Source organism: Staurois parvus, unplaced genomic scaffold (assembly GCF_062004578.1).
Source record: "Staurois parvus isolate SC_StPar_1 unplaced genomic scaffold, SC_StPar_1.0 ptg000471l, whole genome shotgun sequence".
In the NCBI taxonomy this organism is placed as follows: domain Eukaryota; kingdom Metazoa; phylum Chordata; class Amphibia; order Anura; family Ranidae; genus Staurois; species Staurois parvus.
In genome coordinates, this window is record NW_028318267.1 from 1460166 (window position 1) to 1472506 (window position 12341).

General features: G+C 44.9%; 1 protein-coding gene across 1 annotated transcript in view; it reads left to right on the forward strand.

Annotated features, from left to right (window-relative positions):
• Window positions 1–1586: 1586 nt before the first annotated feature.
• The window catches only part of MMADHC (metabolism of cobalamin associated D), a 53557-nt gene continuing 42802 nt past the window's right edge, over window positions 1587–12341 (forward strand). Inside the window, exon 1 of the mRNA XM_089689367.1 lies at window positions 1587–1700. The gene's annotated coding sequence lies outside the window, so the exon portion shown is untranslated. The remainder of the gene's footprint in view (window positions 1701–12341) is intronic.

A 12341-nucleotide genomic window follows, 5' to 3' on the forward strand; every position in this document is an offset into this window, starting at 1 on the left:
GTACACAGGGGTCATTGAGTGTCAATACACAGGGGTCAGTGTCAATACACAGGGGTCAGTGTCGGTACACAGGGGTCATTGAGTGTCGGTACACAGGGGTCAGTCTCGGTACACAGGGGTCAGTGCCGGTACACAGGGGCAGTGTCGGTACACAGGGGTCATTGAGTGTCGGTATACAGGGGTGAGTGTTGGTATACAGGGGTCATTGAGTGTCAGTACACAGGGGTCAGTGTTGGTATACGGGGTCATTGTCAGTATACAGGGTTCAGTGTCGGTACACAGGGGTCATTGAGTGTCGGTATACAGGGGTCAGTGTCGGTACACAGGGATCATTGAGTGTCGGTACACAGGGGTCAATGAGTGTCAGTACACAGGGGTGAGTGTCGGTACACAGGGGTCATTGAGTGTCAGTACACAGGGGTCAGTGAGTGTCAGTACACAGGGGTCATTGAGTGTCAGTACACAGGGGTCAGTGTCGGTACACAGGGGTCAGTGTCGGTACACAGGGGTCATTGAGTGTCAGTACACAGGGGTCAGTCTTGGTACACAGGGGTCATTGAGTGTCAGTACACAGGAGTCAGTGTCGGTACACAGGGGTGAGTGTCGGTACACGGGGGTCAGTGTCGGTACACAGGAGTCATTGAGTGTCGGTACACAGGGGTCATTGAGTGTCGGTACACAGGGGTCAATCTCGGTACACAGGGGTCAGTGTCGGTACACAGGGGTCAGTGTCGGTACACAGGGGTCATTGAGTGTCAGTACACAGGGGTCAGTGTCAATACACAGGGGTCAGTGTCGGTACACAGGGGTCATTGAGTGTTGGTACACAGGGGTCATTGTCGGTACACAGGGGTCATTGTCGGTACACAGGGGTCAGTGTCGGTATACAGGGGTCAGTCTCGGTACACAGGGGTCATTGAGTGTCGGTACACAGGGATCATTGAGTGTCGGTACACAGGGGTCATTGAGTGTCGGTACACAGGGATCATTGAGTGTCGGTACACAGGGATCATTGAGTGTCGGTACACAGGGGTCATTGAGTGTCGGTACACAGGGGTCATTGAGTGTCAGTACACATGGGTCAGTCTCGGTACACAGGTGTCAGTGTCGGTACACAGGAGTCATTGAGTGTCAGTACACATGGGTCAGTGTCGGTACACAGGGGTCAGTGTCGGTACACAGGGGTCATTGAGTGTCGGTACACAGGGGTCAGTGTAGTAGTAATGTCAGGAGGGGTCAATTAACAGTGTGACCCTATCAGTTGGTCCTGAATGTGATGTCGGCACTCCTCCCCTCTCTGAGCACCGCCCACACAGGTTACCAGGACAAAGCTGCTATTACAATACCCCCCTTCATCATATGACACCTCCTCCATCTTCCTGACCAATCACAGAAGACCCGACTCCAGCAGCCATCAGCGCTGAGCACGGCTGTCACATCGCCCGGTAACAGCGTAGGTCAGAGTGTTAGTTTTCCTCTCCGTGTATTAACTCATAGGCCTGTCCGTCAACCCATCCGGCCAATCCGCCTCATTCACTGCTGAAACTTCCGCGTTGTCGGCTAATCAGTGGCGAGGTAATATGAGAGAGAAGGCGGGGCGGTGTTTGGCCAATGGCAGGAGGCGTGTGGTGGGCGGCGCCGGGCACGGAAGAAGAGAATAGTGCGGTGTGTTTGGGGTCCGGCTCGAGGCGGGAGGAGAGGTATGTGTGTGAGTGAGAGGAGAAGTCGGGGGGGGGGCGCTCTATTGTTTGTGTTACCCGGAGCACGTAGGCCGTGCGGTCCTGGGGGAGGTCAGCCATGGGTGATCCGGGGAACACAAATAAGGACTGTTCCTTTAAGTGTTTACATGTACACTATATTGTCAAACGTATTGACCTCCCCTCCAAATCATGTGATTCCGGTGTTCCAATCCCCTCCATGGCCTCAGGTGTATACAGTCAAGCCCCTAGGCATGCAGACTGCTTCTACAAACATTGGTGAATGGGTCGCTCTCAGGAGCTCAGTGACTCCAAGCGTGGTACCGTGATAGGTTGTCACCTGTGTAATATGTTGATCTGTGACATTTCCTGGCTACTAAATATTCCACGGTCAACTATTAGTGGGATTATAACAAAGTGGAAGCAGCTGGGAACAACAGCGACTCAGCCACCAAGTGGTAGGCCACGTCACATGACAGTGCACCGAAGTCACCAACTGTCTGCAGAGTCAATGGCTAAAGACCTCCAAACTTCATGTTGCCTTCAGATTATCACAACAGTGCATAGAGAGCTTCATGGAATGGGTTTCCATGGCCGAGCCTTACATCACCAAGTGCAATGCAAAGCGTCGGATGCAGTGGTGTAAAGCACGCCGCCACTGGACTCTAGAGCAGTGGAGACGTGTTCTCTGGAGTGACCGATCACGCTTTTCTGTCTGGCAATCCGATGGACATGTCTGGGTTTGGTGGTTGCCAGGAGAACGGTACTTGCCTGACTTCATTGTGCCCAGTGTAAAGTTTGGTGGAGCGGGATTATGGTGTGAGGTTGTTTTTCAGGGGTTGGGCTTGGCCCCCTAGTTCCAGTGAAGGGAACTCTTAAGGCTTCATCATACCAAGACAATTTCATGCTCCCAACTTTGTGGGAAGAGTTGTGGGAACAGTTTGGGGATGGCCCCTTCCTGTTCCAACATGACTGAGCACCAGTGCACAAAGCAGGTCCATAAAGACATGGATGAGCGAGTTTGGAGTGAAGGAACTTGACTGGCCTGCACAGAGTCCTGACCTCAACCCGATAGAACACCTTTGGGATGAATTAGAGCGGAGACTGCGAGCCAGGACTTCTCGTCTGACATCAGTGCCTGACCTCACAAATGTGCTTCTGGAAGAATGGTTAACCGCCTCCTGCCATGTAAGTAATGACGGGATCAAGGCGGTTCTCTTGTTCTGGGAGGATGTCATATGACGTCCTCCCACTCTAACCGCACATGCGCAGCTCCTGGGGCGCGTGGCGATTGGTGGTGCGCTGTGTCCCTCAGACACAACAGATCACCTATCAACGGAAAGAGCTGAAAATTTTGGCTCGGTCATGTGATCAGCTGTGTCCAATCGCAGCTGATCGCATGTAATTAGGGAAATGCCATTTATCTGCATTTCTCTCCTCACGAGCTGTCACGCTGCGAGCTCGTGAGAAGTGGAGAGCCGGTAATCAGCATTACTCAGAGGGAGCATCTACACTGATCATCAGGGCAGCCCCAGCAGTGCCACCTGTCAGTGCTTATCAATGCCACCTGCCAGTGCCCATCAGTACCACATCAATGCCACATATCAGTGCCTATCAATGCCACCTGCCAGTGCCCATCAGTACCACATCAATGCCACATATCAGTGCCTATCAATGCCACCTGCCAGTGCCCATCAGTACCACATCAATGCCACATATCAGTGCCCATCTGACCTACCTGTCAGTGTCACCTATTAGTGCTGCCAATCACTGCCACCTACCAATGCCCCCTCATCAGTGCAGCCTATCAATGCCCATCACTGCAGCCTAATTAGTGCACATCAGTGAAGGAGGAAAATCATTTGTTTACAAAATTTTATAACAAAAACAGAATTTTTTTTTCAAAATTTTCAGTTTTTTGTTTGTTTAGCAAAAAATAAAAAAACTCGGGTGATTAAATACCACCAAAATAAAGCTCTGTTTGTCTCAAAAAATGATAAAAATTTCATATGGGTACAGTGTTGCATGACTGCGCAATTGTCATTCAAAGTGTGACGGCGCTGAAAGCTGAAAATTGGCCTGGGTAGGAAGGGGGTGAAAGTGCCCTGTAGGCAAGGGGTTAAATCTTCCCATAGACACTCCTAAACCTTGTGGACAGCTTTCCCAGAAGAGTTGAAGCTGTTATAGCTGCAAAGGGCGGGGCCAACTCAATATTGAACCCTACAGACCAAGCCTGGGGGCCATTAAAGTTCATGTGCGTGTAAAGGCAGGAGTCCTATTACTATAGGCAATATAGTGTATATGTCCATCCTGTATACAACCACCTGCTGGGGACTGCAAGTCACATGATGTCATGCCACAGCTGGAGGATCACATGGTGTAAGATGACATATAATAACAAGGTCCTGTTTAGTACAAGCTCCTAGCTGGACTCTGGGGATGATGGAAGTTGTCCCCCTGTAGTGCCCATCCCCCCGCCTCCTGCACTGGGAGGGTTAAATGGTCCTCAGGTTTGGGTGTGCCGGGATCAGGAGTAATACTTTTTTCTAGTGGTGTGCTGAAACTGAAAATTCAGGATGCATTTGGCCAAAAACCAAAATGGATAATTTAAAAAAAAAACCAAAAAAAACAACATTTTTAATATACAATTGTATTATATTCAACTTTTTAATATGAATTTAAATTAATATGAATTAATTTTCTGCACCTTTTTGGCCAATAGGCTGCTTTCACACTGAGCAGTTTTTTCAGCACTTTTGCATTTAAGAAAAGCGCATCCCTTTAAATTCAATGTATGTCTTCACGTTGGTCTGTTGTGCCTCCCTTGTGGTGTTACAAATCCTGCTTGCCGCATTTTTGGTGCATTTTTGGTCAGCTAAAAAATAAAATGCACCTCCCCATCGAGGCCTGGCTCACACCAATGCGTGTTTTAGCGCTTTTGCAGAAATGCACTACAGTCCATTTATCATGGTTTCCTATGAATATGTTCACATCCATCCTTTTTTGAGGTGCTGCTTTTTTGGAAAGGGTCAGGGACTTTTTACTTTTTTGGTTCAGTAGACTTCAACAGAGATGCTGCAGGCAGCGCATATAGTGCAGTTTTGACTAGTTCTTCACACGTTTTTGATGCATTTTGTGTTTTTATTCTGCCCGGCAACAAGTTAACCCCAAAAAAAAAATTAAGAATGCAAAATTGGTCAAACGCACCACAGAACAGAAAGTGCAAACTGCATCGGTGTGAGTCAAGCCTTAAATGGTATGAAAATGCAGCAAAATCGTTTCAAATACGCACACGTGTTGCATTTTTTATTCTTTTTTTGTCACATAACCTTTGAAAAATGCACCGTAAATGTGTTAAAATTGCATTTTTCAGCTGCATTATCAGCACCTTTTTTACCTATCGGCAACTCCACCTCAATACCCCACTCCACCTCTCTGAGCTGTCATTGCTGTCCCCTCCTCTGTGTACATTGCAGGGTCCATAGCCTCGCACTGGATGTGATGACACCAAGGTGCCGCACAGAGCACTGTAGGTTGGAGCCGGGGTATGGTATGTTGTACTGTCTGTTATCTCCCCCAGACCTAAAGCGGAACCCAACCCATCACACCAACAGCAGTGTGGGAATGTGTGCAGAATCATATGTTTTCCCACACCATATGGAAACATGCTGCAGACGCAGGCAGGTGCCATTCATTTTTAACCACTTCCTGTCCGGACCATGTAGGTAAACAGCCGGACGGGAGCGCTGCCGAACTGTGATCACGTGAACAGTAGTAAACAAGATGTCACTTTCTGACATTATAGCTTACTACGTGTGAAATCTGTGAATGATCAGAGGTCACAGGGTACAAGGCTATTCACAACAACCTTGTACCATGTGACAAGCTGTGACCAATCACAGCTCTCACAGTATTTCTCAATGGCTGCAAGAATGCTGCCAGAGAGCAGAAACGATTGCTTTTACAGCCTTTATGGGTGTAAAAGCAATCAGTGTAAAAAAAGGGAAAAAAAATCTTCATCACCCCACACAAGTAGTACATTCACTATGGTGACTGTTCTACTAGGGTGACAGTATGTTAAAAAGAAAAAACACATAGATAATAAAATAAAATGTTGAAAAAAAGTTTGGGGTTTTTTTTTTTTTACTAAAAAGATAGCTGAATACATTTTGGTCAAAATTTATGAAGAAAGATTATTTATTTGCAAAATTTTATAAGAAAAACACTTTTTTTTCAAAATTTTTGGACTTTTTCATTTATATAGCGAAAAAATAAAAATCCCAGTGGTGAATAAATACCACCAAAACAAAGTTTTATGTCTAAAAAAAAATTCTAAACAAATTCATATGGGTACAGTGTTGCATAACCGCGCAATTGTTATTCAAAGTGTGATAGCACTGAAAACTGAAAATTGGTCTGGACAGGAAGGGGGTGAAAGTGTCCGGACTGGAAGTGGTTAATGGTGCCCCCACACATCTCAAAAATGCAGGTGCATTTGCAACCACCAAAATTTGCTACCATGTAGTTTGGTGCGGCGTAATTTTAATAGTCAAGTTTGCTGTACTTTTTTGGAACATTTTCATGTTTTTGGCAGCATAATAAAATTAATAGGCTTTCCAAAACGTACAAAGGCATGATTTATGGTGTGAACCGGCCCTTAAAGTGACAATGAATGATATCCTCCAAAAATAACCCAGACACACCTACTTCTTCATGGCCCTGTGATCTATTATTCATAAAATTGTTAAGCCCCTTTCACACTGCGGGTCTGATCTGGCCCACCTGTCGTTTTTTGGGGGTTTTTTTCTTGGCAGACCTGATTGAACCATGTATCCCTGGGTGTGTAAATAGACGTGTCCATTTACACCCACATAGGCCGTTTACACCCACCTACCTTCAATCTGACCCGGTTCACTAAAACGGAAGCAAATCCATCCCATTCTGTCTAGGCGTATCTGATCGGAGGGGAGTTGAGTGTAAACAGACTGCGGAGTCTGACCACCCATAGAGCAGAGTGGGCTCTATCCATGTCTGTTCTGCATGAACTGAGCGGACACAGATCTGTGAGCTGATCCCTCGCTGATCTTGGAACAGTCAGTCCCGTGTGAATGGGGCCTAAGGGCTCATGTACACTGCAGCTGCTAAACTCACGTTTAAGAGCTGTTCAGCGTTTTTTTTTCAGCAGCCCCTGAACTCACCCTAATGTTTTCCTATGTGTCCATGTACACATCTTCGTTTGCAGGCAGTTGAGTTTACAGTAGGTTTTTTGAACGCAACAAACTTGCATTCAGACGTTGATTTTATCTGCGTTTCAAACGCAAAAAGCCTGTAAACACGTCTAAACGCGGCAAATCACATTTATAAGTGTTTGCGCTTGAAATTTTTTGTTTAACTCTTCCAGGTCCCAATGCTGTCCAGAGCCTTTTTTCATCATTAAAAATGCATGCAAACAGTTTTCAAGGTGCTCAGATGGACAAAACACTAAGCTTGTCACACATTGTAATGACCGATTCACACCTCAGACCTCTCCCACCCTTGGAAACAAAAGATATGTTAATGCCCATTCACACCTCAAATTCCTCCTGAAGACCCTCTGCCAGGTGGCCTTAATGACTCCCTCCAGCAGACACCTTCCCACCCTTGGAAACCAAATAAATGTTAATGAGCAACTCACACCTAATTATCTCAACACATACTGCCGTCTCTGCTTCTACTCTCTGTATTTCTCTGAAACTGTTAATAATGTACCACTTTTCATTGCATTCTGGTCATTTGGGAGGTTCTCCTGTGCTTATCTTTAAAAAAAGCTTCTAAACGCAAACGCACATAAACGTGTTATGCAAATACGGCTGAACAGACATTTTTTAACCTATGTTTTCCAGCAGTCAGTTTCCATCGTTCAGAAGTGTCCCGTGTACTTGGGGCCTTATAGTATTTTTCTGCTGTCTTGTAATGTCCTCTGTGAGCTCCCAAACCTATCCTTTTCCCATTAACTTCTTGGTGTTTGCAACGAGCATGTTAGTTGTGGTCATATATACTGCTCTATGCGCACTACACATCCCATGGTCCATCCCAAGAGTGATCAAGAGAGAGTGACTACATTCCTACATATAGTGGGACCATGGAGAATTAATGTAGTCACCCTCTAAAAGGTGGTTGGATCACAGTTAAGAAAAAAAAAAGGAATTTGAAAATCTGGAGGAGGCTGAGTACAAGAGAAGGGACTTTACTGAGTTAAAAGAGAAGTAGGGCTTTTTTCTTACCTATTAATACTTGCCTACATGGATGCAGCATTTGTCTGATGCTGCATCTGTCCCCCACCAGCTCTAAGGGTGAGAACTCAGCAATCACATGACCACTGATCTCACCTCTCTACTCTGAAAAGAAAGAGGGACTGTCAATCACTGCTGTCTGCTTTTAAAAAATGAGTTACACCCAAGCACATACCACCCCCCCTCCAAAAAAACACTGGGGCCCCCCACATATATGCACGTACAAACGTAAAAGTGCATGCTGAGGCACCTACACATGAAAACGTCGATTGGGATACACATGTCACATATCGGCGCGCACGGCAGAATGAGAGCAATAATTCTAGCATCAGTCCTCCTCCGTAATGCTAAACTGATGGCCTATAAGGAGCTTTAAAAGTGTCACCTATAGAAAATATAGGGTACTGAAGTTCGTCACCATTTCACGAGCGGTCACAAATTTATGTTTTGACAAGTTGGATATCTGTTTAGTCGGTGCAACCTCATTTTTTATATTTTACAAAAAAATAGGGTAATTTATTGCTTTTTTGTGGCCAAAATTAACTCACTTGTATAATTTACTGAAATTTTGTAGTAATATCGTGCGACTTAAAAAACTGGAACTACCACTATTTTATTCTCTAGTCTCTGCTTTCAAAAAATGATTTTTTTAAACTTGTGCAAAAAAATGCAAAAACGGCTCTGGCAGCGAAAGGGATAAAGAATAAGCCCTGATCCACCCTTTCCTGACGAGCAGCCAATCGGTGCTCATTACTGCAAGGTCTCTGCCCTCCCTGCTAGTCCCCGGGTGCTGTACTGGAGATAGGGAGGGGAGGAGGAGATAAACAGAGCAATGTTAAAAATATCAAACGTTTAAATCGCCATAAAGCTTCTTTTTGTTTTTAAAATCCCCAGACATTCCTAATATCACTTCCAATTTAAATACAGTTTTGGTAAAATCTATTTATTTTCTATCTGGACAAGTAGATTATCATGAGGGACAAGTAGATTGGGACACCTATTTAGTCCCTGGACAAGTATTTTTTTTTTTTTTTTTCAAAAATTTCCACACCCCTGACATTCTTGTTGTTTTTTTGTTTTTATCCTACCAAAAGCTAATTTAAAAAAATGTTTAACAAAAAACACCCAAAATATACTGGCCCTTGACTCTGATCTTGACCCAAACACTAACCCTGGCATTGAGATAGATCTAGTGATTTTTTTTTCCATATATTTTTTTATTTTATTTTTTTTTTTACAAACTGTTGTTTACATCTTTCTCCCTGTGAGGAGAGAAAGATACAATGTCTTTTTCTCTTCAGAAGAGAAGGAAAACACAGGGGGCGGGCTGTACAGTGACTGCTAACTGTGATAGCCAGTCAGAAGCTATCACAGCGATCAGGTGACCAGGAATCGGGAGTCCCAGAACCCAATCGTTAGTATGTGGCCCCCCAGAAAAAAGACCTGTATATCCACTCTGAGCGGGAAGGAGTTTAAAGTTTACCAATCCCTGGTCTCCTTCTGCACACTGTGGTCCTATCAACCGGACCCTATGGTAATTGAGGACACTCAGATGGGGACCAGGTATCCAACACACTGTAATTGTGTCCAACACGACAAATACCTTTGCCTCTGTAGCCTGGTGAATAAAGCTGGTTGAACAGTTGGGAAAGATGGCAGTGCACAATAGTGCAAAGTCACTATTCTAGGAAAATTTGGGAGAACGGTTTTCTGTGACAGAAAAAAATCACGGTGCCCTCACTTGCTGCCTGCCTGGGTCATTTACATTGGGGTCTCTTTGCAAAATGGAGGGACTGTCCTGGGAAAGAGGTCACACATTTACTATAAATGGTGTGTTGTAGATCTGATTCCCCTGGATAATCAGTATTCAAAGTAGCCACACACCACTTCTGGTTTGCTGTGTCCACCTCAGGGGCGGACTGACCATTTGGAAACTCGGGCACTGCCCGAGGGCCGGGGGTCAGTAGGGGGCCCCATGAGATGCCCCTGGTACCTTTTTCATAGGCTTTTCTGAGTTTGGGCAAGGACACAGGGGCCCCATGATCCCCTATTGCCTGGGGGCCCCATGATTTGTCAGTCCACCCCTGGGCGCAGGTGCATGCTACCTCCAGGATTTGTCACTCTTTTACCACTTGCCCTCCAGAGGATTTACCCCCCTTCCTGATCAGGCCATTTCTTTCGATACAGCGCTGCGTTATTTTAATTGACAATTGTGTGGTCATGCAATGCTTTACATAAATGAAATTTGTCCTTTTTTCCCACAAATAGAGCTTTCTTTCGGTGGTATTTGATCACCTGTGCGTTTCTTATTTTTTCTGCTATAAACAAAAAAGACCAACAATTTTGGAAAAATAAAACAATATTTGACTTTTTGCTATTAAACATATCCAATAAAAAAAATGTAGAAAAGATTTATAGCGGAACTGCGGCGGACGTACTGACACTGGAAACTGACTAACTGCCATTGACATCCCCAGTGACACTAATTCAGTGATCAGTGCTAATAAAAAGCACTGACACTGTACTAATGACACTGGGCAGGAAGGGGTTAACATTTGGGCTATCAAAGGGTTAACCGTGTGCTGTTTTACTAGGGAGGCGTACTGTTTTTATCTCTCTGCTGTACCGGGTGCTTGCCGCTGGGGGTGCTCATCTATGTCTTTATGGACCCTGCTTTGTGCACTGGTGTGCAGTCATGTTAGAACAGGAAGGGGTCATCCCCAAACTCTTCCCACAAAGTTGGGAGCATGAAATTGTCCAAAATGTCTTGGTATGCCGCCACCTTAAGTGTTCCCTTCACTGGAACTAAGGGGCCAAGCCCAACCCCTCAACAACAACCCCACACCATAATCCCCCCTCCACCATACTTTACATTTGGCACAATGCAGTCAGGCAAGCACAGTTCTCCTGGCAACCATCAAACCCAGACACGTCCATCGAATTGCCAGACATAAAAAGCGTGATTGGCCGCTCCAGAGAACACGTCTGCACTGCTCCAGTCCAGTGGTGGCATGCTTTACACCACTGCATCCAGCTTGGTGATGTAAGGCTTGGATGCAGCTGCTCACCCATGGAAACCCATTCCATGAAGCTCTCTACGCACTGTTGTGATAATCTGAAGGCCACATGAAGTTTGGAGGGCTTTAGCTATTGACTCTGCAGACAGTTGGAGACTTCTGCGTACTGTGCGCATAGGCATGCGCTGACCCCACTTTGTCATTTGACTTGGCCTACCACTTCGTGACTGAGTTGCTGTTGATTCCACTTTGTTACCCCCAACACAGATAAACTTATTACACAGGTGACAACCTATCACGGTACCATGCTTGGAGTCACTGAGCTCCTGAGAGCGACCCATTCTTTCACAAATGTTTGTAGAGTAGTCTGCATGCCTAGGTGCTTGATTTTATATGTAGAGGAAGATGAAAGAAAGAGCGCACAAACCTTGCGCATTACCTCAATAAATAGTGACTAATTTTATTAATAAGGAAATATACTCACAAAATGATTGTATAACAGGCATAAGTAACCATAATCCAAACAGGGTTACAGATAAATCAAAAAAGGGGGGGTATGAAGGCTAACGCGTTTCGAAGGGTGCTCCCTTCATCAGAGCTGGGTTTGGCAGATAGAAACTTCAGTATGGCATGAGTTCCCATGGCAAGGAGAAATTCAGCCACTGAGTGTCAGTATTACAGCAGTTCAGGCTGGGCATAGAGATAAGTGAAGGAATGACGGCCTCAACTCATCTCTATGCTCTTGGAGGTCCAGAGCGACGTCTCTTCCGCTAATTATTTCTATCACAAGGAATGCATGTATTCCTTGTGAAAGGAATAAAACTGGTAACATTTTTTTATTAAAGGGACAGTGTAAATAAATAAATATATATATAAAAAAAAAAGTGCCCCTGTCCCCACTCGCATGTAGTGGTGAATGCATACGTAGGCCACGCCCACATATGTAAACGGTGTTCAAAACATACATGTGAGGTATCGCCACGAACGTCAGAGCAAGAACAACAATTCTAGCACTAGACCTCCTCTGTAACTTTACACTGGTAACCTGTAGAAATTTTTAAAGCGTCAGCTGTGGAGATTTTTAAATACCATAGTTTGACGCCATTCCACGAGCATGCGCAATTTAAATCATGACATGTTGGGTATCTATTTACTTGCCATAACATCATCTTTCATATTGTACAAAAAATTGGGGTATATATTGTGGGTTTTTAATGATAAAAGTGTATTTTTTCCCCAAAAAATATATATTAATTTTTAAAAATCGTCCGTTTCGGTTTTCAGCCAAATGCATCCGGAATTTTAGTTTTCGGCACCAGAATTTTCATTTCGGTGCACCGCTAGAAAGAATCTAA